General features: G+C 40.2%; 1 protein-coding gene and 1 long non-coding RNA gene across 5 annotated transcripts in view; both read right to left on the bottom strand.

The window, feature by feature from the left end:
* The window catches only part of si:dkey-154p10.3 (zinc finger protein 135), a 307,986-nt gene that overhangs the window by 130,540 nt on the left and 149,695 nt on the right, over positions 1-27,751 (bottom strand). The window lies entirely within an intron of this gene.
* On the bottom strand, positions 1,667-9,066 carry LOC116056352. Its single transcript, XR_004106557.2, has 3 exons — positions 8,714-9,066; positions 7,292-7,294; positions 1,667-1,677 (listed from the first exon to the last, which is right to left on the bottom strand). It is a non-coding gene; the product is annotated as an uncharacterized LOC116056352 (long non-coding RNA).

Here is a 27,751-nt window from a genome sequence, read left to right as displayed (position 1 = left end):
TCATATTTCTTATTACTAACAATAACAGAAGATGGAAATCATTTCAAAAACGTTTTAGCTATTTATGATTGTTTGATTGCTAACGTTAGCTCTAAACGCTATTCAAGTGACAGCCTTTGTTGTGTTTGATTGCTAACTTGTAGCCAGCAGTGAAAAAACTTCGTTATGTAGGTCCATTTGTATTGTAGTGACATTACAGAAGTCTCTCGTTAGCAGGTTCTTGTAGGCTACTTGTCGCAAAGTGATGCAACTCACATCTCACACTCACATCTGCACTCGACTCACATCTGGTAGTGACACCAGTTTGATTGACAGCCCTGTTGTAACTGTCTGTTATGTGTTTGGCAGCGAGTTTAAAATCAACAAGAAATACATGAACATCTGACTTGTCATGCTCTTCAGAATGCTTTCATGGTTTCATGCCGGCGACAGCCGTGGACAGAGGCATTATATTTTTTGCGTTATCCGTTCATCAGTCCATCCCATTCTCATGAACTTGATATCTCAGCAATGTCTGAACAGACTTTCTTCATATTTGGAAAAAACATTCACTTGAAGTAAAGGATAAACTAATTAGATTTTGATTGTCCAAGATCACTACGACCTCACAAAACCCCTTTATGGCCACAACTCAATAATTAATACGCTAATTATGACACTGTGTCACAAATGTCTTTTAGGATAAGATGATGAATTGATGACATTTTACACCCAAAAGATTAAAGGTCAAGGTAAAAGTCTTAACTGTGACATTGCAATGTTCTGCAAAAATGCATTTGTGGCCGTTATTCAACTCCATAACTCAGAAACAGAAATGGAGACATTTGGTTGGATACTGGATTGGTGACACTAATTACAACACTGAAAAGAGATAAAACAAAAATACTTATTAATTTAACTTATTTTTTAAAGTAAGTGCTGTAGTACAGCAGGAGACAAGTTATAACTGAGGTACGTTTGGAGACACTACCTTATTTAATCATTAAATTACTAAGTATTTTTGTTGTATCTCTTTTCGGTGTTGTAATTTGTAGACGTCCCTAAGCACTCTTACTGCCCGGTAGCAGTAGCAGCAGACAGCAGAAGCCAGCAGGCAAGTGTTATTTAAATAAACTCCTGGTGTACTTACTTTTATACATTTTATTACATAACCTATTTGTACTACTGTAGAAGTTTGGTATCATTTCGGGCATTATTAGTGGGGTAATTTACGAGATACAAACCTGGATTGGTTAGCGCCTGCACTAAGCTAACCAGCTGATAACGCTAACTTGACCAATGTTCGATCCAGGTGAAAAAACTTCTAGGGGGTGTTTGGCTCGAGGTCATTGTGCAAAGGACCCTAGGGTGAAATTACTCCGAACCATCACTTTAAGTTAGTAATATCTTCGGTGGTAAAAATGTGATTCTACTGAGTTCTTCTGTTAATTATGATGTTATGTAATATAAACTACCAGTGATGTCAGAGTTTTATTGGTTAGTATTTCATTGTCTATTTGGGATGCAGATCAACATGTTGAACAATGGAAAGAGCTCATTGTGGCCTAATGGCCCACAGGGTATGAAGAGGATTTAGTAGGTAAGTCAGTGTCCATTTATGTGTTGTCATGGGGTCTTGTGTTTGAACCATCATACAGTTGGTTTGTCATTGATGTGGATTTGCTGCTCATGTGAATCCTCCCACAGTGTTACATTAGCAGCTGTAACCACAGGGACTCTGATAAAACTGGAATAATCAGAATCCATCTGATAGGAAGCTATGGTTTGAATACCACTTCCCTCCTCTTTGAAGAGTAGTCAGATATCTGTGTTCAGGTTTTTGTACAGCCTCTTCTACACTTTGTATCACTGTGTTTCTAGAGCACAGTAGTAGAGACCTGTGTCTGCCAGGGTTAGTGTCTTTATGGTCAGTTCAGTTGAGTTATCTGATGTTTTGGATTCATATCTTTGCTTATCTGGGATATATTTGGATGATGCGTAGCCTTTTGCTCCTTTCCAGAGTATAAACTGAGGTGCCTGAAGGTCTGAGTGATGTTTGTACCAGTGGAGTTCAATATATCTTCATTAGTCTCATAGTCACATCTGAGTGAGACAGATTCTCCTTCTCTTTCACTGAATTCATGTCCTACAGGAAAGATTTTATCTCCAGCTATCAATCCTGAAAAAAGTAGAGAGAATGAACCCATTAGACTAACATTGTTCATGAAACTGAAAGGAGAAAAAAGTGGAAAATATGAACTCTAAAAATGTACATTGTTACTCTGGACAGAAACAGCTCAACTGGTCAGAGATTTCTGATCTGAACTGCAGTTTATATAAATCTTTAGAAAATAATGAAACCATATTGTTCTTTGTATCTTACCAAAGAAAAGAGCAGCAAGAATAATCCACAGCCAATGTTTCATCTCTACAACAAGGTTTAAATCAACAGGAGAAACTAGCTGATGTTCAACATTCAGTCTGAGAATTGTACTCTTCACAGCAGCACTTATTATTGACTGAATGGTTGAACACAGTGCAGAAGTAGTGCACCTCCTACTTGATAATGTCGCCCTCTAGTGAAGGTACAAAGTTCAGTACAACAGTGTAGAAAAAAAGTCTTCCAGCAGCTTGTCAGTGTGTCAGCTTGTGTTTTTGTACAGAGACTGTGGGTTTGCTGTCACTGTGGGCCTCACAGCACAGTAGTACAGAGCAGAGTCTGTCACTGCAGCAGAGGAGATCTGAAGAATAATTTTGGTTTTATCCTCAGTCACTGAAACAGACATTCCAGAGTTTGTTTCATTTTGCGTTCCAGTGTGAAAGATGATGAACTCTGGTGGTTTTCCTGGATATTGTCGATACCAGTAAAACTGATCACCACCAGCGCTGTTTGGAGTATCTGTAGGACAGAGTAACAGAGCTGCCTTCTAAACTGTTCTCTTCTTTCTCTACTGGAGTGAGTTCTTCACAGCTGACACCTAAAGGAAGAGATAACTCTATTATTTAATATAGAAACAGACTCAATAAATGATTCACATTCATATTTCATGGAATAGAACTTTTTCATGCTGCATAATCTAACATACCTGTGAGGATGGAAAGAAACATCAGATAAAACACACAATGCTGCAGTGACAGCATGTTGAATAAAGGTAATGTTGATGGTTTGTGTATTGATCTCTGTTGAATAAAGAAGTTCCTCTCTCTTCTATAGTTCAGTAAAAGCTTAGCTCCTCCCTAACTCTCTGTAAAGTGATTCTAGACTACATCATGAAAAATATTGAAGTTTAACAGTGTGTGACTCCCTCTACTGGATGTTGTGGAGTATTGTGTTGTCTTTGCTCCAAAGGTTTTTGTACAGAGTTTTGGTGTTTCCTGTCACTGTGGGCTGCAGAGCACAGTAGTACACAGCAGAGTCAGACAGCTGAAGCTTCTGGATCTTCAGAGGAACTGACTTATCCTTGATTGTTGCATCAATTCTCTCTTGCTCTTTAGAATTATCAGCTTTTACACATTGCAGCAGCATCTTTGGGTAATCATTTTCTCCTTGTTTGTACCAGAACAACGTGGGACTTGGATCAGTTGTCTCAAATGTACAACCAAGAGTAACTGTCTCTCCTTCAGTAGTAATGACATCTCCTGTTGGCTGGATCACTCTGTCTTCTCCTTTACACTCTGGGGAAGAAGAGAACATGTAGAGGAAGAGATAAATCAATAATAATGATTGATTAAAGGAGAACAATCAATATTTTAAATAGTTACCTATCCAGAGAGTCAGAATCAGGATGTTAGTCAGCCAGTGTTTCATGTCTGCAGTGAGAGGGGAGGAGAGAGAGGAAGAGCATTGATACTCTGATGGATCTGGGCCTTCACATCATTGGTCCTTCCTCTTTTTCATCTGTCGGTTACGGTCTCTACTCCTGTGGCAGACCACGCCTTCCCGTCTATTTTTAGACTTTTATATTTTTAGATTTTTTTATTGCTATTTTTAGACTTTGTGATGGATGTCAAAAAGTGCTGGTTTTTGCTGTTTTGCACATACCTCTTGCAGTCTTTGGACATTGGAGGGTTTTATGCCTTGAGAGTTTGTTACTCGTCTGCTGAATTGAAAGGCATTGGAGCTGGCCTGCAACAATGGCGGAGTGGGTCACTGGCTATTTTGGAGGATTTCCAAGAGTTTCCGAAAGAGATAACAAGATGCAGGAGAGTTAAATCTGGCTGAGTTTTAAAGACTTAAATCACTGAGATGTCGGCCTTACATTCTGTCTATGATCATGGGCAATGTGCAGTCGATTGGGAACAAGATGGAAGAACTGAGAGACAATGCCCTGTTCCTCCACGAATATAGATCAATAGGTTTTAAGGTCTTTAACTAATCTTGATCAACAGAAATCACACAGATTAACTAGTGATGATGGATGGATTTAAAGTTTTCGAGGGGATAGAACAGTTAGATAACGTTAATTAACTCCTCATTTTTCTGGCTAACATTACAGACAGTTTATACAATCAGATACATATACTTTACAGTGTTATTCCTCTTATATGTAATATAACTGTGGACATGTATGCAATGAGCTGCTAAGATTACTTTTACATGTAGCTAGCTGTTAAGCTTACCTCGATTTATGTAAGCTAACTTTGTTAGCAGCAGTAGCGGCCAGGTTGCCGATGCAGGTGGGTGTAAACAGCGTTCACAGCATCAGTCAGTCTCCTCCCTAACTCCTCCCCAGCTCCTCCCTCTCATCTAAAAATCCTCACATCCGTTTTTAATGCAACCAAGATGGCAGCGCCCATAAAGGCAAACTCGACGACTCCGAGCAGCTCTGCACAAACCAATGGGTGACGTCACACACACTCTGTCACACTAGCAGCTGTAACCACAGGGACTCTGTTTAAACTGGAAATATCAGAATCCATCTGATATGAAGCTGTGGTTTGAATACCACTTCCCTCCTCTTTGAAGAGTAGTCAGATATCTGTGTTCAGGTTTTTGTACAGCCTCTTCTACACTTTGTATCACTGTGTTTCTAGAGCACAGTAGTAGAGACCTGTGTCTGCCAGGGTTAGTGTGTTTATGGTCAGTTCAGTTGAGTATACTGATGTTATGGATTCATATCTTATCTTATCTGGGATATATTCACTACTACTAAGTTCTCTTGCTCCTTTCCAGAGTATAAACTGAGGTGCCTGAAGGTCTGAATGATGTCTGTACCAGTGAAGTGCAGGATTGTTGATCGTTGTCTCATATTCACATCTGAGTGAGACAGATTCTCCTTCTCTTTTACTGACTTCATTTCTTACAGGATAGATTTTGTTTCCAGCTATTAATCCTGAAAAAAGTAAAGAAAATTAAGTCATTAGACTAACATTGTTAATGAGGCTGAAAGGAGAAGACAGTGGAAAATGTCAACTGTATATTGTTACTCTGGACAGAAACAGTTCAACTATTCACAGATTTCTGCTCTGAACTGCAGTTTATATACATCTTTAGAAAATAATAAAACCATGTTGTTCTTTGTATCTTACCAAAGAAAAGAGCAGCAAGAATAATCCACAGCCAATGTTCCATCTCTACAACAAGGTTTAAATCAACAGGAGAAACTAGCTGATGTTCAACATTCAGTCTGAGAATTGTTCTCTTCACAGCAGCACTTATTATTGACTGAATGGTTGAACACAGTGCAGAAGTAGTGCACCTCCTACTTGATAATGTCACCCTCTAATGGAGTTAAATAGTTCATTACAACAGTGTAGAAAAAAAGGCTTCCAGCAGCTTGTCAGTGTGTCAGCTTGTGTTTGTGTACAGAGACTTTGGCCCTCATTTATCAACCTAACTTAGAAACCAGAAATCATCTTACGACGTAAGATTCACGTGTGATTCATGAAACGTTCGTATCACACCAATCAGAGCATAAGAATGGTCGTACATTGATAAATGCAGCGGCTGGAAACGATCGTAATTTAAATATCACGCCCCAATATATTCTCGGTTTTGAGGCCTCGCCCCTACAATTTACGACATGGTGAGATGTAATCCAGCTAAGAAGCGGCACTTTTCAGAGGTGGAGATTGAAACCCTGATATCTCAGGTTCATTTGCACCAACGTGTGTCCTATTGGTCAGCCTGAAAACTGGTATTAAAGACTGTAGAAAGAATGTGGAATGGAAAGAGATCACTGATGCAGTCAACAGTGTTGCCGTAGTAAATCAGACTCCAGCTGAAGATTATTTAATTTATACACCCTTGACATATGTATGCTATAGTTCTAATAGTAATACAGGCTTATATTGCAATCTCTTAGGCCTACATGGTGTACCTATATTTAAATAAACACACAGTAGAGTTTATGCAGTGTCTTTTATTTTACTAGTGTTTTTTTCGTGAGTCAGAATGAGGCAACAGCTGTGAGGAAGAGCGCGTGTCCTCCGTCCCCCGTGCTGGACCACCACCCGACCCTGTCTCCTAATAGCAGAGGGGCTGAAAAAACAAGCCGAAATAACTCGGTCAATGGCAGAAATACATTGTTCACTTGTGGCCATTAATGACACTTTAAAAGAGAAACAAAAACCTGAAGAATAAATAAAAATGTTGTGCATCGTCATGTTTCCTGTGTTGAGTATCATTGCCAAACATAACACTATTCCTTTTTAAAAAGCGAGGAATAATATCCTGTCTCATTCATATAGCCCCAGTTGGGGCTGTGCTGGACACTGCTCTCTGGGCATCAGGTCATCTGGCTCCATCACTACATTTATGGCATCCTGTTTATCTGCGTGATGTTGTGGAGAACCCCACAGGCTCAAACAATGTTGCAGACTTTTTCTGCCGTGTATAGTAGGGTCCCCCCGTGATGCAAGACAGAGCCATCTGCCCTTAATCAATCCGATGGAGCGCTCCACCATGGCACGTGCACGTTCGTGTGCACTGTTGTACCGGCGCAAAGAGGTCTTCTAAAAGAGCCAGATCTGCCATTGTATAAGTGATCAACTGATGACTTCTCCTTCTCCTGTTAAACTGATTATATGCTGCACCGCAACTCCACACTGACTCGAAAACTTGCGTACACGAGTTCAGACCAGACGTGAGATTTTATCGCAGCCTACGCTCACGTTCAAATTGATAAATGCCTTGGCTTTGCGTAGGAATCGGGGTACGCCCGTCGTACGCCTGTTTTAGGTCATATGGAAGTTTCAGAAATGAGGGCCTGTAGGTTTCCTGTCTCTGTGGGTCTCGCAGCACAGTAGTACAGAGTAGAGTCTGTCACTGCAGCAGAGGAGATCTGAAGATCCATTTTTGTTTTATCCTCACTCACTGAAACAGACAGTCCAGAGTTTGTTTCATTTTGCATTCCAGAGTGAAAGAAGAACCAGAAGAATTGATCATCAAATTTAGTATCTGTAGGAAAGAGTAAAAGAGCTGCCTTCTAAACTGTGTTATTATATATATCATGTAGTAAAAGACTCATTAAACGATTCACATATGTTATTGGAATACAACTTTTTCATGCTGCATAAACTAACATACCTGAGAAAACACAATGCTGCAGTGACAGCATGTTGAATAAAGGTAATGTTGATGGTTTGTGTATTGATCTCTGTTGAATATAGAAGTTCCTCTCTCTTCTATAGTTCAGTAACAGCTCAGCTCCTCTCTGAGTCTCTCTATGCTGCTAAAACAGTCTCATAAGTATTTGCAACTTGTAAAACACAAGTGAAAACAGAGTGATTTGTATTCGTAAATCGGTGTTGTATCTGTGCCTTTAAATGAATGCAGAGCAATTTGTATCCGCAAATGCGTATCTGTGTCCGTGTGTCTGATTTGTAACTTGTATTTCATCATTTGTAAATGAACTTAGTATTTTTCAATGTAAATATATGTGTAAATCTTTCCGCGCCGTTGTTGCCACTTAACAGTTTGTGTCTCCAGTGACGATCCCAGCGTTCTCCAGTAGATGGTGGTAATGCAACACTTATGGATGCCACCCGCTGTTAAACTACATAGAAGCCCATGAAGAAGTCTTGTACATTTTTTCAGAGACGGTTGGCAGAAACTATTTGACGTTACTCCGGGTAATTTGATATTATTAGGACTTTGTCGTCAAATAAATTACATGTATGTTTTCAGCATCATTGTTGCAGTGCATTTACAATTTGCTTTGTGTTGTTATGGCAGCAGTGACAGTTTACTACTTTTTGGAGCGTGCTAACGTTCACGGTCTTGTAGCCTACAGCTTGAACAGCGATGCTAACTTAGCTCGTTAAAGTCAGCCCTGTAACATGTGCTTTGCCTGGTCTTTGTATGGAATGGGCAGTCCTAAATGTTATTAAGCACTCCTTAAACCTGTAGGTGAGCTAGTGAATATATTTGCTATCATTTGAAACTAGACGATCTAAGAAATCCATTAATACTAACCATGTCCTGCTTGTCCATAACAGGGATGTATAAAATAAGGTTCCAAAGTTAAGCCATTTTCAAAGGACTCTCTCACCTCAAGAAATCAGAATAAAATAATTTATCATGTTTTACACTGTTATTTCAGATGATGTTGCAAGTTAAACTATAAAGAATAAAAATTCAACATTTGCTCAACATATTGTAACCATGTTTATTAGTACATTAGTTGCCATGCACCAGGTTAAATACATGCTTCTCCTGTAAGACAAAATGTATGTGCAGATGTACACCCTGATAAAAAAATGATAGTTTGATCACTGAATCTGCCATGTTTACAGATCTGACTGATCAGATGCTGTCCTGATCACCTGTTTGACGAGGTTTACCTGGACCCACAAGACTCTCCTCACTGTATGAAGGTATTGTGGGACAGGTGCCATACTTCTGCCAAGCGATGGTCTGAAGACAACACAGCAGCATCAGGAAAGATTCAGTATCCACAGGATGACTTCTGTGACCTGAGAGCCTACACTACCAGCTGACACATCTTCATTAGACAAGAAACCCTTTAGACTGGTGGAGGACATGATCTGGACAGTTAACATGTACTACTGTGTACATTATGTATACACACTTTATATTTCCATTTCATTGACTATGAATAAAGTGCTTTATTTCTAAGCAGGGTTTGGTCATTTTAAAGTTTAGTAGTAAGGCTCCCTAAGTTATATATATATATATATATATATATATATATACATACACTGTATGTCTGATTTAATGCATGTAGAAGGGTCAAACACTGAGACCATTTAACATCCTGACTATAAAAATGTAATCCTTTAAGACAGGTAATAGTGACAGTAAGCAACACAAAACCTTTGTTTAAAAGTTCAACTTTATTGTTTGACAGACGACAATATGAATGAAAAAAAGTATTTTGAAAGGGTATTAAATCTAATCTGCAGCTTGAAAAACATTTCACAGCATAGATATGACAATAACAGACAAATAAAAACTTCAAGTGAAAATCTCTAAGTTACTTTGTGAAACGAGTCCATTTTACACAGCCTGATCAATGTCTATGGACACAGTACAGTCCTCACTAGCTGTTGATACTTTAGATACTGAGCAGTTGAGAAGTGACACCTGTCGAGCTATAACTTCCCCCTGATGGTTTCTCATACTGTGAGGAGAGTCTGGTGGGTCCAAGTACACCTCATCAGTGGTCAGTCAGATCTGTAAAACACGGCAGATTCAGTTTTAGATTAAACTAGGCTATCATGTTTTATCACGGTGTACAACTGCACATACATTTAGTCTTGAATAAAGGAACAGCATGTACTGTATTTAACCCGGTGCGTGACAATTACTGTACTAATAAACATTTACAATATGTCGAGCAATTATTAAATTTAAATTCTTCATAGTTTAACTTGCAACATCATCGATTGATTCCTTAGATCATCTAGTTTCATATGATGCCAAATATATTCACTAGCTTTACAACTGAGCCCACTAACAATTTAAGCAGAGCTTAATAAAATTTCAGACTGTCAATTCCATACAAAGACCATGTTATAGGGCTGACTTTAACGAGCTAAGTTAGCATCACTCTACAAGAACGTGAATGTAACATAAAGCAAATTGTAAATGCACTGCAACAATGATGCTGAAAACATAAATGTAATTTATTTGACGACAAAGCCCTATTAATATCAAATTACCCGGAGGAACGTCAAGTAGATTCTGCCAGCGTCTCTGAAACATTCAACAAGACTTCTTCATGGGCTTCTATGTAGTTTAACAGTGGGTGGCATCCATAAGTGTTGCATTACCGCCATCTACTGGAGAACACTGGGATCGTCACTGGAGACACAAATTGTTAAGTGGCAACAACGGCGCGGAAAAACAGTCTCAAAAGTACCCACACGAATAGAAGGAGATTTACACATATATTTACATTGAGAAATACTAAGTTCATTTACAAATGATTTGTGGATTGCGTTTGCAGATACAAATCGCTCTACATTCATTTGTGAATTGTAGTTCACAAGTCACAAATTAGAGGCACAGATACAACACAGATTTACGAATACAAATCACTCTGTATTCAATTGTGAATTGTGTTTTACAAGTTGCAAATACTTATGAGACTGTTTTAGTACCGTACTCTCCATATTCTCGTAGCTCTGTATTTTCATTTCTCTCAGTTACACTTCTAAGGTAAAAGTATTTCTAGACTACATGATGAAAAAGATGTAGTTTAACAGTGTGTGACTCCCTCTAGTGGATGTTGTGGAGTATTGTCTTGTCTTTGCTCCAGAGGTTTTTGTACAGAGTTTTGGTGTTTCCTGTCACTGTGGGCCTCAGAGCACAGTAGTACACAGCAGAGTCAGACAGTTGAAGCTTCTGGATCTTCAGAGGACTGATCTTAACTTGGAATTGTGTGTAGATGAAAATCTCTCCCTGAACTCGTCTGCTGTGTTCCCTCCATCCCCTTGAATGCGCATCAGAATGAATTTGGGGCTGTTGTTTCCATCCTGTTTGTACCAGAAGAGATTAATATTAGTTGAACTGCTGTTATATTGACAGCCAAGTGTTACTGCCTCTCCTTCAGTAGCAGTCACATCTCCTTTTGGTTGCAGCACGTTGTCTTTTTGAGCTCTGCATTCTGTAAAACAGCAACAAACAGAATCAGTGTGCTGTTAAAGAATCATATCAATGTTGGATTGATATCAAAGAAACAGAGTTGTGTTCATACCAAGGCTCATAGCAGCCAGCAACACTGAGATGAACAGAGGCTTCATATCTGCAGTGTGGAGTAACTCTGAGCTACAGCAAGTATAAAGAAGGCTGTGATCTCTCTGTTTAGTCTTCATCAACACTAAGTTGGTGGATTAGAAGGAGGAACCTGATCACAGTGACAGGGCTCATTCACAGCCCTGGGTTATTCCACCTACTGACAACTTTACACCTAACACATGTTGTGTCTCTCTCCTTTCTTAGTGTAACTTATCTTGTATGAAGTGGTCTTTGTAGTTTTCAGCTGACATGTTTACTGTTTTACAGCTGGTGCAGATTCACTTTGTTCTTGAACATATAAAAGGTGGTAATTGTAGTGAACCTGTACATGCCTTTTAATGTTTCTTTTTAGAGAGTTTGAAATTAAACCGAGACTTAATATTTCAACATGTTACATTTTATGCTCTTTTCAGAATATTTCTTGAATGTAAAGTGACAGTTTAGTATCTTTTGGTCCTATGCAGCTGTTTGAGGTCAAATTCAAAGATGGTGGAGTTGTTGTGGAAGCTTATGTTTTAATGAAATTCTTAAAAGGTCCAGTGTGTAGGAATTTCTAGCGTTAAGATCGTACATTGCAATCAACTCTCTCGCACCACGCAGTTCTACAGCTACGGTAGCCTTCACGCAAAAAGCTGGTCTTTTGCTTTTTTCAATATCCTTTTTCTTTTTCTGGGCGAAGTTCCTGAAACTTGGATTTTGAATACGTGCATGAGGCAGACTCTCCCCCGCTCCCCGAGGGCCGGTGGTCTATGAAATTTCCCGGTAGATTTTTTTTGTCCCACTCCATTTACTAAGATAATATGTGGTCCTCCATGTTTCCTTCTTCAAAGTATACCCATTAGCAGCATTATCAGCACCTGTGAGTTTATCATGTGACAGCGAAAACGCAAAAGGTGGAGCAGTATGTCCCTTACTGGCTAACGTATTTCAAGATGGCGCATGATTATGGAGTGTCTACCCCACTTCGTGCAGTGCAAATTGAAAATTTCAAGCCAAAAGGAATACTGGAATTGATGGTGGTGGTAAATATTCATGAAAACAACAAGTTTGTGAACAGGCAACACAGATTTTGATAATGAACAACTGAACATGTTACACACTGGACCTTTAAGATTTTGATATCTGAAATAATAACTACCACTGATTAAAGAGTTGTATTTGTGTTTCAGTGACCTGCTATATTTGAGATGCAGAACATGTTGAACAATGGAAGGAGCTCATTGTGGCCTAATGGCCCACAGGGTATGAAGAGGATTTAGTAGGTAAGTCAGTGTCCATTTATTTGTTGTCATGGTGTCTTGTGTTTGAACCATCATACAGTTGGTTTGTCATTGATGTGGATTTGCTGCTCATGTGAATCCTCCTACAGTGTTACATTAGCAGCTGTAACCACAGGGACTCTGATAAAACTGGAATAATCAGAATCCATCTGATAGGAAGCTGTGGTTTGAATACCACTTCCCTCCTCTTTGAAGAGTAGTCAGATATCTGTGTTCAGGTTTTTGTACAGCCTCTTCTACACTTTGTATCACTGTGTTTCTAGAGCACAGTACTAGAGACCTGTGTCTGCCAGGGTTAGTCTCTTTATGGTCAGTTCAGTTGTTTTCTTTGTTGTTTTGGATTCATATCTTAGCTTATCTGGGATATATTTGGATGATGCGTAGCCTTTTGCTCCTTTCCAGAGTATAAACTGAGGTGCCTGAAGGTCTGAGTGATGTTTGTACCAGTGGAGTTCAATATATTCTTCATTAGTCTCATAGTCACATCTGAGTGAGACAGATTCTCCTTCTCTTTCACTGAATTCATGTCCTACAGGAAAGATTTTATCTCCAGCTATCAATCCTGAAAAAAGTAGAGAGAATGAACCCATTAGACTAACATTGTTCATGAAACTGAAAGGAGAAAAAAGTGGAAAATATGAACTCTATAAAATGTACATTGTTACTCTGGACAGAAACAGCTCAACTGGTCAGAGATTTCTGATCTGAACTGCAGTTTATATAAATCTTTAGAAAATAATGAAACCATATTGTTCTTTGTATCTTACCAAAGAAAAGAGCAGCAAGAATAATCCACAGCCAATGTTTCATCTCTACAACAAGGTTTAAATCAACAGGAGAAACTAGCTGATGTTCAACATTCAGTCTGAGAATTGTACTCTTCACAGCAGCACTTATTATTGACTGAATGGTTGAACACAGTGCAGAAGTAGTGCACCTCCTATTTGATAATGTCGCCCTCTAGTGAAGGTACAAAGTTCAGTACAACAGTGTAGAAAAAAAGTCTTCCAGCAGCTTGTCAGTGTGTCAGCTTGTGTTTTTGTACAGAGACTGTGGGTTTGCTGTCACTGTGGGCCTCACAGCACAGTAGTACAGAGCAGAGTCTGTCACTGCAGCAGAGGAGATCTGAAGAATAATTTTGGTTTTATCCTCAGTCACTGAAACAGACATTCCAGAGTTTGTTTCATTTTGCGTTCCAGTGTGAAAGATGATGAACTCTGGTGGTTTTCCTGGATATTGTCGATACCAGTAAAACTGATCACCACCAGTCGCTTGTTTGGAGTATCTGTAGGACAGAGTAACAGAGCTGCCTTCTAAACTGTTCTCTTCTTCTCTACTGGAGTGAGTTCTTCACAGCTGACACCTAAAGGAAGAGATAACTCTATTATTATATAGAAACAGACTCAATAAATGATTCACATTCATATTTCATTGGAATAGAACTTTTTCATGCTGCATAATCTAACATACCTGTGAGGATGGAAAGAAACATCAGATAAAACACACAATGCTGCAGTGACAGCATGTTGAATAAAGGTAATGTTGATGGTTTGTGTATTGATCTCTGTTGAATAAAGAAGTTCCTCTCTCTTCTATAGTTCAGTAACAGCTTAGCTCCTCCCTAACTCTCTGTAAAGTGATTCTAGACTACATCATGAAAAATATTGAAGTTTAACAGTGTGTGACTCCATCTAGTGGATGTTGTGGAGTATTGTGTTGTCTTTGCTCCAAAGGTTTTTGTACAGAGTTTTGGTGTTTCCTGTCACTGTGGGCTGCAGTGCACAGTAGTACACAGCAGAGTCAGACACTTTAGCTGAGATGATCTCCAGATCAACACGTTTCCCTTTCTTGTCAATGTGAGCTGAGAAATCAGAACCAGTTGGATAAATCAATCCTCCCTCTGTGATGTAGAGCAGGAACTCTGGTCTGGATCTCTGGTATTGTCGGTACCACTGGATACTGTTGATAACACCCTCATATGTACAGGTCAGGTTGATGTTTCTGCCCTCTGCAACATGTTCTTCAGTACTTTCTGGCTTTATGCTGTTCAAGGAACCCAGGGCTGCAACATGAGTATTATTAACATCAGTTATCATTAACTTACACAGATAAACCTCTAGTTATATATCTGGTTAATACAGCAGGTTGTATGAGACTTTGATCTCTGTTCTAACACTCACCTATAAAGGGAGAGAAAAGTAAAAACAGGTAAAGCAACATGTCTTTGGAGTTGTTAAAGCCAAACAGACAGCAGATGAACAATGTTCTTCCACTGCAGTAGAATGAAAAACTAAACAGCCTCTCTGATGTGCAGCTCTTCTTCTCAACATCAAGCTGATTCTGCTTTTAGTTCCTCAAATATTTCTGCTCTGGAGACAGAAATAATCTCATTGGTTGAGTCAAACGTCAGTGGGCAGGGCCAGAGAATAATAATAAGACCTTTGGTGGATGATTCTGATATTGGTTGAATTGTTGTGTGATTGTCTTAAAGTTTAACAGTGTGTGACTCCCTCTAGTGGATGTTGAGGAGTATTGTGTTGTCTTTGCTCCAAAGGTTTTTGTACAGAGTTTTGGTGTTTCCTGTCACTGTGGGCCTCAGAGCACAGTAGTACACAGCAGAGTCAGACAGCTGAAGCTTCTGGATCTTCAGAGGAACTGACTTGTCCTTGATTGTATCATCAATTCTCTCTTGCGCTTTAGCATTTTCAGTTTTTACAGAGAAACGTTGTAGCAGCATCTTTGGGTAATCATTTTCTTTTTGTTTGTACCAGTACAAAGTAGGAGTTTGGTCAGTCACAAATTTACAGTCAAGAGTAACTGTCTCTCCTTCAGTAGTAATGACATCTCCTGTTGACTGGATCACTCTGTCTTCTCCTTTACACTCTGGGGAAGAAGAGAACGTGCAGAGGAAGAGATGAATCAATAAAGATGACTGATTAGAGAAAAACAATCAGTATTTTTAAATAGTTACCTAGCCAGAGAGTCAGAATCAGGATGTTAGTCAGCCAGTGTTTCATGTCTGCAGTGAGAGGGGAGGAGAGAGAGGAAGAGCATTGATACTCTGATGGATCTGGGCCTTCACATCATTGGTCCTTCCTCTTTATCATCTGTTGAGGACAGAGGTGGGACCACGTCACTGTTTTGCAAGTCACAACTAAGTTTCAAGTACTTTACTGACGTCCCAAGTCAAGACAAGGATGTGCTGAGTGAAGTCCTAAGTCAAGGTCCAATTCCTTAACTTTGTGTTTCGAGTCCTAAACAAGTAATAAAGCAATCTTCACCAAATGTAGACAACAGAGTTATAATAAATTAAATTTACCCAAATAATTAATTCCTGTTTAAACATGTATTCATTGTTATACCATTTTAGGATGTGCCATTTCTGTAGGTGTTTCTCAAAGTCGAGGAAGGACCCTCCGAAGCCAGAATTTGAAGGATGCTACGTCATCGAAGTCCGTCGAAGGACTGTTCCAATATTCGAGGATCCTACAAATTTAGGGTGACCAGATTTCCTGGAACTAAAATCGGGACACTTTGCACTTGACCGTAGTGCTTGTGCACGCATGTGCCAGCCCAGGTCAGACATAGACACAGACAGTAACTTCATTATTGATTATTTAAAAAAAAAAAAAAAAAAATATATATATATATATATATATATATATATATATATATATATATGGCGCTGCCACTGTCAAAGAAGCAGACACACAATTGCATTATGCATTTGAAGGTTATACTGTCAAACTGACTCAGAAGGAAATAACGAAAGTTTGCCGTTTGTTCTAAAATACAAAATGTATCTTCATAAATTTCGTTTTTTAATATGTCTGCTTAGAATGTAGTGTTTTGTTGCCTGGTAATTGTCATTGTTGTGCCGGTTTACGATGTTACCATGAGTTAAGTGACTGTTACGTTTGATAAGAACAGCTGGTTTATCACAACACCAGCTAATGTGTGGTAGCTTCTTTCAGCTAACGATCTATAATATGTCACTTGGCGGTGCCTTGTTTTCGTCAAGCGACAGAAGATCGGCGGTGATTGAGGGGGCCCTTATTGGCACGGGGCCCTGGGGTGACCTCACCCAAGCACCCACGCTATCTCCCTACTGCATGCAGCCTAGGCATAAGTTACTCCTCCCTCCTGTTTTGTGTCTTTTGTTGTTAATGTACTAATAAACCCCTGGACTGTAATATGTCAGGTGTGTTTGAGCAAGATTCTGCTCATGTCCAAAACTTTGTGCATATTCTAAATACAGTATATCTGTGTTCTCTGTGATTTGGAGGAGTCGTGATGTTTTGAGAAAAATAAAGTGATAATAGGCTATTACAAGAATAAAGTCACTATATTTCCATAGTCTGCTGTGCATTACGTGATATCTCTGCTGATACGGTAGATCTCAGACCTTCTGACAGACTCAGAGCCCCGTTTGGGTCTCTGGTCTCTGAATGAGACAAATAGTTTAGCTAGGGAAGTGGCTGTACGCTGCTATATGTCGGAGGTGGAAACCCAAAACTACTACATAAATAAGGGAGCACAAACGCAGCACATCTGCCGCAGCATGTCCACAGCTGTGAGCGCATCCATCAACCTGAAGCTGGCCTGCATTTTACAGCGAGAGTGGACACTAAGCAACGCACAGGTCTGCTTCAGAGCTCCGTGTGTTTGAGTCTGAACCATAGACTGGAAACATCTCGTCACAGGAAATTCAAACTAAATCATTAGTATTGTGCTCCTAAACTTTGTGTTGATGACATCAATGTATTAGACTGATTTGACTAGGATTCCTCCGAGAACTTCACCTTTCACAGCTTTCCTCACGTAGAGACGGTTGCTAAGTGATAGCAACAAATACAGCATTGCCTTGGAAAAATAAACTACACAAAGTTACATTCGGGGCTACACTCAAATCATTCGGGGCTGAAACACCGGAAACATCAGCTCACGCTGCTGCTGGTGTAAACGGGGACATTTTAGTGTCCCGACAGGCTTTTGTCGGGACTCGGGACACAGAATTCAAAATCGGGACTGTCCCGGTCAAACCGCGACGTCTGGTGACCTGATCCAAATTCCACCAAGGACTGAGTCCTTCGTTCAGAGAATTTCCAAGGATGCATGTGTGTATCCTTCACGTTCCCAAATCACCCACAATCCTATGTGCGTGGCTTTGCCGGCTCATTAAAAATAAAATAATGGCAGACATAAGCGGAGTTGGAGCAGCATCGCTGACGGCGCAATAATCCTTTAAATGTAAGTTTCTTTAGTGTTTGCCGTACATTTGTTATCACTTTTAATGTGTTACATTAATGTAAAGCTTAACGCTTTAATGCTGGTACAAATTGCTATTCTAATTAGGTAGATACATCCCGAGCTAACATTAGGCTAACTGAACCTATCATTTAACATTAGGCTGTTAGCTAGGTTGCTGTGTTTTGTGCCATTTGTGTTTGTAAATTTCAATGTCTGGTGGCATTTATCTCTTTCTATAAGCCGTTACTGTATATGCGTAACGTTAGCAGAGATTTAGAAATGGGTGTGTTTATCAGTTCTAGCTGCAGGATGGGAGGTAAAGCTGCACCTTGTTAACTTCACTAGCAACGTTAAATGAAAACTAAATGTATGAGTAGTTTCCCTTGTAAGTATAACGTTCTGTAATGTTACGTTATAGCATTCATAACGGTAAACATTTTTCTTGTGTTTGCTGTCTTTGAACAGGGGACTAAGGAACAAACGGAGGCGGTCACTGAGGATGGAAAAGCCACAGCAGCAACTTGGCCCTGGTTTGCCAACATGGATGAGGCATTAGGGCAGTCTGCACCAGTCTGACTGCCCCGATCCAAGAGGACAAACCAGGGCCAGGCGCTGCACTAGCATCACCAGAAGGGAGAGATGAGGAGGAGGAGGAGAAGAGGGAAAGCAAAAGAATACAGAGCAGGGAGACAGAGGCCAAAGAGAGATGTTGAACAGATTGTGTGTTGGGACCGGCGAGGAGGTTAAACATAATCTTTTTCAAGCAAAGGGTTTTCAGTCAACATGTGACTCAAAGACAACAGATCCAGAGACCATGTGGTCTTTCAGACAAAGGATCTTGGCCTACGGTAAAGTCCACATCCCTTGCTCCAAACTCCTAAATGAAGGAAAGGAGCTAAGAAGAGTAAAATGGCGTCAGGGAGGGGCCTGCAGATAAGGTTCGACACCTTCAGCTTCACTTTGACTGTCCCATTGGTTCAGAGGTACCATAAAACCAGCATGGAGCCAGGTCTGGTGGCCTGAGCTATAAAACTCCATGTCACCCCCCACTTCTCGTCTTTTGCCCTGTGACTTGGTCACTACAGCATGACACACAGAAACAAATGCTTTCCACCTCAACTCCAGTTGACGACAGCACGACAAGTTTGTGCTAAAACTTCCATTTTTGAAACAAAGTGGATTTAATTTCGGTGCTGGGAGCACCGTGGATCCTCTGAAACCACTCGCCAGTGTTTTCATATCTGCAGGAGAAGGAAACAACATTTTTCTTCTCAAGTCGACTCTAGCTCCCTCCCTTCTGCTCTTTTTGGAAGGAAAGCTTCCTCTGATCTGCTGACGAGCAGACACGGACCCCCGTTTCTTTCGTGGAAACCTACGGACTGAACACACAGTAAGAAGGCTTACGTCTGGGCAGAGATACATAGTGTGTTTTATTAATGAGTAATTTGCTATTGCTGCTACTTTGTGTTACCATTAATGTGATCTGATTAATACAGCGCTACTGCTGCGCGTGTAATGTATTAATCAAATCTATTCTGTGAATGTACTCTGATCACGGTGCATTGTTGATATGTTGTGTTGAATATGTAGCTAGCTTGTTCAGGCTATAAATGCTACTTTCTGCTTCTCCCACTGCTGAGGAGTTTTAGGTACTGTTAGATCCAAGTATATATGTATGTATGTATATATATATATATATATATATATATGTATATGTATATATATATATGTATATGTATATGTATATGTATATATATGTATGTATATATATGTATATATATATGTATGTATATATATATCTTTCTTTCCTACTTCTCTAACCTTTCTCTCACACACACATATATGAACACATAGCTAGTTACACACACGCGCTAAGGTGAACAGCTGGTCAAACAGCGAGTCACATAAACTGCAGAGCGTGCACCGCTCCACAGTTCTGTGCTCCTGTGTCTCCCTCTTGTCAACCACATGTGTGCAGACACGTTAGCTTAGCAGCTAGCCTATTGTGGGTAGCACATAGCTTAGCCTGAATGAGCTAACGGCTAATCTTGGGCCTAGCCTATCAATACCGCCCTCTTGGGGTGAAACAGTTTTGTGCAGCTCACAAGAGTAGCCATTTTTGTAGTCTTTGGCTAGACTACACCTCGTCACCCTCTCCTCTTTCACACTCACTCTCTCACACCCACACACACACACACACACACACACACACACACACACACACACACACACACACACACACAGAGGGTCTCCCACATGCTGGTTTGTTTTTGCTTTGTTTTGTTGTACTTAAAAGAAACGTATATTGGTTTTAATTGATCAAAGGATTATTGATTGGCCATTGATAATTTTGAAGTTAATAAATTCTACTATACTTTAATTAGCAGTTGTTTGTGATTATCTGTATACTTATTGTATTAATTGCTGGTTAAACACAGGTCAGTGCTCGGATTTCACCCTTCCACTGACAAATGAGACTATCCCACAGTTCAATATTGGCCCCTGAAGTTTCAGGGTGGTGCCCCGTTTTGATTGTTTGTTGATTTGATAAAGTTATTAATAACCATATTCATAACTTTATTAATATTGATAAACATCTTTGATAATATGCCAAGAATTGAATCTGTACACCTACGAGTACCCAACATGTGCTATATTAGATATTGGTATTCAAAAAATAAATGCATTGAATGAACTTGTTTGTCTGTGTCATTAAGTTTTTGGGTGTATATATAATATAAACTGTTTTTCAATGTCTATTTTTACCATCAACTTATGACCTGGACACAGGAAACTACGAACTGAATAATTATATTCAGATGCTACCTGTTTTAATAACTCGTTAGGTATACAAGCTCTAAAAAGACATTAACGAAACATGTATCTTTATTATAACATTTATTCAAACATTACTACACAAGTATATTCAACATGAAGGGTGATCAGACTCAGCTGCCGATGATGGTGTTGCTTCAAGACTGCAGACAGAAGGAGAAAGCTTTAGGTTAGTCCAGTAGTTATCCAACCTGTCCTGGTAAGATTAGGTTAGTCCAGTAGTTATCCAACCTGTCCTGGTAAGATTAAGTTAGTCCAGTAGTTATCCAACCTGTCCTGGTAAGATAGGTTAGTCCAGTAGTTATCCAACCTGTCCTGGTAAGATTAAGTTAGTCCAGTAGTTATCCAATCTGTCTTGGTAAGATTAGAGTTGTATCACAAGTATATTTAAGCATACTGTAACATGAAGGTACTACTGTGTAGTGGTGTAACTTCTTCATCATGGTCTTACTGACAACTGTTGACAATGTAATACACTTACACCTACCGTTACTGTGTTAGTGGGTGTTTATCATGGTGTGTATTATGACAGTGAGTTTTCTGTATAAAGCACAACCAGCTAAAGACAACAAGTGGCAGAAAGAGTGTGATCCCACTTATAAGCAGGCTTTCTATCTAATAAAACGAGAATTATCTGTATGTATTTATGTGTGTCCGTGTTTGGGGGCCTGTTTGGGGGAAATGTAGGCAGACACCGTTTTCAGTTTTCATCAGACTCACCCCATGAGTCTGATGAATCTAGGGATAACAGTTCAGGCGTGTCTTTCTAAGACTTGGAATTTATGTCAAAAAGCCACGAGTGTTGGAGAAGGAATGTCTAGCTTCCATGAATCCAGTCTGATCAGGTAACACAAGGAAAAAGAGGGCCTTCTCAAGGCGGTTGGCATTTTGCAACATGTACATTTTTTGTACTTTCAGAATGTTCTTGTTACGAAGTGACAGTTTAGTATCTTTTGGTCTTCTGCAGCCATGAGGGGTCAAATTCAAATATGGCAGAGTTGTTGGGAAGCTTCTGTTTTTTATGAAATTCTTAAGTTTTAAAAAACACAAGGTGAATTTTTTCTTTGGATTTTGATGTCTGAAAATAATAACTACCACTGATTAAAGAGTTGTATTTGTGTTTCAGTGACCTATTTGAGATGCAGAACATGTTGAACAATGAAAGGAGCTCATTGAGGTAATTTCAGAAGTAGTGCACCTCCTACTTGATAATGTCACCCTCTAGTGGAGGTACAAGGTTCATTGCAACAGTGTGGAAAAAAAGCTTCCAGCAGCTTGTCAGTGTGTCAGCTTGTGTTTTTGTACAGAGACTGTGGGTTTGCTGTCACTGTGGGCCTCACAGCACAGTAGTACAGAGCAGAGTCTGTCACTGCAGCAGAGGAGATCTGCAGATCCAGATGCTTTTCTTCGGTTAGTTTAGTAGAGAACCTTGTGTCTGATTGTAGAGACTCTCCGCGTCTTGTAGAACCAAGCCCTGAAATGTACAGGAGAAACTCTGGTGGTTTTCCTGGATATTGTCGATACCAGAAAAAATCATCAGTAGCTGTTATAGTCTTGGAGTATCTGTAGGACAGAGTAACAGTGCTGCCTTCTAAACTTTTGTCTTCTTTCTCTTCTGGAGTGAGTTCTTCACAGCTGATACCTAAATTAAGAGATAACTCTTTTTTTATTGTGTTACAAAACTCAAGAAATGAATTACATTCATGAAACATTGCAATTAAACTTAGAATAATGCCAATGTAACTTACCTGTAATAATTGAAATAAACATCAGAGAAAACACACAATGCTGCAGTGACAGCATGGTGAATAAAGGTAATGTTGATGGTTTGTGTATTGAACTCTGTTGAATATAGAAGTTCCTCTCTCTTCTATAGTTCAGTAACAGCTCAGCTCCTCCCTGAGTCTCTCCGTAAAGTCATTCTAGACTATATATTGATTGAAGTTAACAGTGTGTGACTCCCTCTGGTGGATGGTGTGCAGTATTGTGTTGTCTTTGCTCCAAAGGTTTTGTACAGAGTTTTGGTGTTTCCTGTCACTGTGGGCTGCAGAGCACAGTAGTACACAGCAGAGTCAGACAGCTGAAGCTTCTGGATCTTCAGAGGAACTGATGTCTTGTTGATTGTAGCATCAAATCGATCTTTAGGAACTCTGGAGCATTTCTTCTGTTCCAAAGGTATCACGTCTCAAAATAACATTGGAAGTCATTGTCTTCTTGTTTGTACCAGAACAATATGTATTTGAGCTAACACTGGTTTCGAATGTACAGTCCAGAGTACTGTATCTCCTCAGTAGTAATGAATCTCCCTGTTGGCTGGATCACACTGTCTTCTCCTTTACACTCGGGAAGAAGGAACATGCAGAGAAGAGATGAATCAATAAAGATGATTGATTAAAGAGAACACTCAGTATTTTAAATAGTTACCTATCCAGAGAGTCAGAATCAGGATGTTAGTCAGCCAGTGTTTCATGTCTGCAGTGAGAGGGGAGGAGAGAGAGGAAGAGCATTGATACTCTGATGGAGCTGGGCCTTCACATCATTGTCCTTCCTATACAGTTTTTTGCTCAATTGCTAAAACAATTTCTGAAACCTTGCTCCATGTTTCTGAAAACATACACACAACTCATCTTCAAGCACTATTTACAAAACTTCGGACTCCTCTCGCAAAATGAAACTTTTTTTGTCTTCTCCTCCTTGTACCCCTATTTTTACAGTACTGTACCCTGCATCTCACTGGCTTTGTCTCTGTGATACTGTAATTCTTGTTATATGTTGTTATAAACCTGCAACCAGTCAAAATCTATTGAGCAGTCAGTACTGTCAACAAATGGAAAGCACATGTTCAGGGCCATACACTTTATCATTGTACAGTATACAGCCTACAATACACTGTACTACAGTATATAATACTAAAAGGGACAAAATCAAAGAGTAACACATGTGATCACTGGCTCTCTTCTTGTCTTTTGACTGGGTCAGGTGAGAGTACTTCGTCGACATCACAAGCAATATTGTCCTCTGAGTCAACGGGGAGCAAGCCTCTGTGTGCCGTATCCATCCCTGACACTCTCATACTCACTCGTCTTCGTCTCATCACATTGTTTTCTTCTATCCATTCTCAGACTTTCTCCTTCCCACCTTCAAACAACCTGTTGTCTCTCTGAACTGACTTATATGGTTGTGTCACATCATTGAAACAAGTGAAATCAATTTTGAGTGGTTGTGTTCAATCAATGACATGTTTTCTCTATTTGTATTTGATGTTGCCACTTGTGTTTACCAGTATGGATGACATGTGCATTAGAGTGCAGAAGTGTTTGAGAATGAGATGTGTTTAGAGTTTGGCTGAAAAAGTCATCGTGAGATCTGCAAATTGTGTTGTACATTGAAATGGTTTAGGTATTGACAACAGACTGCACAAGTATCTAAATGAGTTCAGGCAACTGAGAACTTTGTTCAGCCAATGGGTTTTAGTGTTTTAGCAATTGAGAAAAACTGTAATAACGTTGATGTCAAGAATAAATGGAATGAATTTATAGGTGAAAAAGTTTCAAATAAGATACTTTTTCCTCTTTCAGTTTGGGGAAAGGTATCAGTCTTTCAAGTCAAAGGCTCAGTCCAGTGAAGTCATGATTCATGGTGTTGAAGTCCAAGTGGAGTTGCAGTCTTTCTTCTCGAGTAGTATAATGGCTAAGCCTAAAGCTTAAAGCCACTGAGGGCTGCTATACGTGACTTGAAACACACAGTCTATGGCTAGTAAACTAGATGGCGCGCTCTGTTCTTACCTTACACGCTCAGTAGCCTACTACGTTTTGATGTTCATTTTTGATCACTCTGTTCTCAGATGAATGTGCAAGAATCCATGTGTCCATTAAACTCCTAAACACACATTTACACATCCCCATGAGTGTTGCGGTGTGTAGCAATTGATGCGGTCAAAAACTATTTGTGCTCTCCGAGTACAGCCCCCCTGTTACTGTGCAAATGGTTCTATCCCAAATAAATAGACACTAGTGACACCAGTGGCCAATTTGTGTCTAGCCACCAAAACAAAAAATGAAAATGGCTTCTACAAGTAGGTCTAAATCATCAAATTGTGACTTGAGTCTTCCTGGACGTCCTTTTGTTAAGGACTCTAAACATGTACATCATATTAGCATATGTATGCTTGGCATGAGTCTCAACGATTGTATTGGAGAAGACAACAGGATGTCTGTAAGATAACACGTATCAACATGACAACGGTAGAGCGAAAAATATCTTTCTTGTCAATGCGTCTGTCTAAACAAGAGTTAAGATCACCAAACACAACTGAACTGGATACAATATGTTTCATGAGTTGTAAGCACAATACATCAGAGTAAACCATGAAATATTGCATTATTCAGTGATGTCTGTTCTCATGTCCACTTGATGGCGACTGTGTTCAATAACAGAGGAGCTGAAGTGTGGATATGTTCCAGTGAGGCAGCTGTCAGGTTTTGTACAGAGACTGTGGGTTGCTGTCACTGTGGGCTCACAGCACAGTAGTACAGAGCAGAGTCTGTCACTGTCCAGCAGAGGAGACTCTGAAGAACCCTTTGCGGTTTACTCATCACGCACTGAAGCAGACAGTCAAGTTGTTGATTTTGCGGTCTCCAAGTGAACAATGAGACACCTGGTGGTTTCCAGTATTGTCGATACCAGAAAAATAATCAGTATATTCAGCTTGTTTGGAGTATCTATAGGACAGAGTAACCGAGCTGCCGTTCTGACTGTTCTCTTCTTTCTCGCGGGCCGTGAGTTCTTCACAGCTGACACCTAAGGAAGAGACAACTAGGTTATAAGCACTTTGGTTATAACACGCATGTTAATCAACACCTTCGTAAAGGTGCGGTGACCATGTTGCATAATCTAACCTACCTGGAGGATGGAAGAACAGCAGAGAAACCGGCGGACAGTGCTGCAGTGACGCAGGTGAATAAAGTATGTTGATGGTTGTGTATTGATCTCTGTTGCTCTAGAAGTTTCCCTCTCTCTTCTATAGTCAGTACAGGCGCAGCTCTCCTGAGTCGCTCGTGAAAGGGATCTCGACTACATCCTGAAAAATATAGACGTTTTGAACAGTGTGTGACTCCCTCTGGTGATGTGTGAGTCTTTGTGTGTCTTTGCTCCAAAGGTTTGGTGTACAGGAGTTTTGGTGTGTTCCTGTCACTGTGGCCTCAGCAGCACAGTAGTACACAGCCGAGGCAGACAGCGGAGCTTCTGGATCTCAGAGGACAGATGTCTGTGGATGTAGCATCAAATCTTTCTTATCTGGAATCGGAGCATTCTCGTCGTTGTATGTGCGTACCGCTGCCGCATGTACTGTTGGGAATCCTGGCTTCTGTTTGTACCAGACTCAAGCTGGCCTTGGCTCATTTGTCGTCAAATGGTACAGTCACAGTAACTGTCTGCTCCTTCGTAGTAATGACAGCTCTGTTGGCTGATCACTCTGTCTTCGTCCTTTACACTCTGGGAAGACGAGACCGTGCAGAGGAAGAGATTAAGTAATAAAGATGATGGACTCAAGAAAACAACAGTATGTTTAAATAGTTACCTAGCCAGAGAGTCAGAATCAGATGTTAGTCAGCCAGTGTTTCATGTCTGCAGTGAGGGAGGAGAGAGAGAAGAGCATTGATACTCTGATGGATCTGGGCCTTCACATCATTGGTCCTCCTCTTCTGTTAGAAATCTCACAATTTGTGATTGTCCCTTAACAGTGTGTGACTCCCTCTATGGATGTGTGTGAGTATTGTGTTGTCTTTGATCCAAAGGTTTTTTGTACAGAGTTTTGGTGTTTCCTGTCACTGTGGACCTCAGAGCACAGTAGTACACAGCAAGTCAGACAGCTGAGCTTCTGATCTCAGAGAACTGACTTATTCTTGATTGTAGCATCAACTCTCTCTGCGCTTTGGAATTATCAGTTGTTACAGAGTAACGTCGCAACATAATCTTTGGGTAATCATTTTCCCTTGTTTGTACCCAAACAACGTGGGACTTAGATCAGTTGTCTCAAATGTACAGTCAAGATAACTGTCTCTCCTTCAGTAGTAATGACATCTCCTGTTGGCTGGATCACTCTGTCTTCTCCTTTACACTTTGGGAGAGAGAACGTGCAGAGAAAGTGATGAATCAATGAAGATGACTGATTAAAGGAGAACAATCAGTATTTTAAATAGTTACCTAGCCAGAGAGTCAGAATCAGGATGTTAGTCAGCCAGTGTTTCATGTCTGCAGTGAGAGGGGAGGAGAGAGAGGAAGAGCATTGATACTCTGATGGATGGGCCTTCACATCATTGGTCCTCCTCTTACCATCTGTTGAAGATCTCTCAACAATTGTCATTGTCTTGAAGTTTAACGGTGTTGACTACCCCTAGTGGAATTTTGGAGTAAACGTTGTCTTTTCTCAAGGTTTTTGTACAGAGTTTTGCAGCCCTATCTTGCACCCAGCACAGTGCAGCATGTAGCCCAATGCAACTGTCTTTGCTAGTTTAAGACTGTCCAGCGCCCACTTTGTAAATAGTAAATGCACCTGCGCCCATCTGTGCGCCGATGGGCATGCTGGTTTACAGGGAGGTGTGTTCAGGTGCATTTGGGCGTGCTGCTCTTACAGGGAGGTGTCAGGTGCATTCTGGGCATGCTGGTCTTACAGGGAGGTGTGTTCAGGTGCATTCTGGGCATGCTGGTCTTACAGGGAGGTGTGTCAGGTGCATTCTGGCGTGTTTGTTCCTTACAGGGAGGTGTGTTCAGTGCACTCTGGTGTATTGCTATCTTGAGGCAGCGCAAGTGATCGTGCACATTGACCAACAAAGAACCTGGTCTACAATCATAAGGCAGCATTTCATTGTTATTTAACATCGCATTAGAAAATGCTCCTAGGCTCAGCGCACTATGAGCACACTATGTTGTTACACACACAGGACGCCAGCAGCACACTCACGCATGCAGAAGATAAAAATTAAATATTACAATGTGAAATAATATTATGATGTGACCTTCTCACACACTTTTACCTCACGCACAAGCAGATCCTGCTTAACAATTTAACATCATAATAGCAATGCTCCAAGGTACAAACGCGCCTGGCTTTAAAGGGAATGGGAGATAACACTGAATGGTAAATGCGTTACGCCCAAAACACACATGAATTAATCAAGTCAGAAGTAGGCTAGAACCCTTTTGA

Source organism: Sander lucioperca, chromosome 9 (assembly GCF_008315115.2).
Source record: "Sander lucioperca isolate FBNREF2018 chromosome 9, SLUC_FBN_1.2, whole genome shotgun sequence".
NCBI classification, from domain to species: Eukaryota; Metazoa; Chordata; class Actinopteri; order Perciformes; family Percidae; genus Sander; species Sander lucioperca.
Note: the sequence above shows the minus strand (reverse complement) of the source record. Positions and strands in the feature narration are given on the sequence as shown.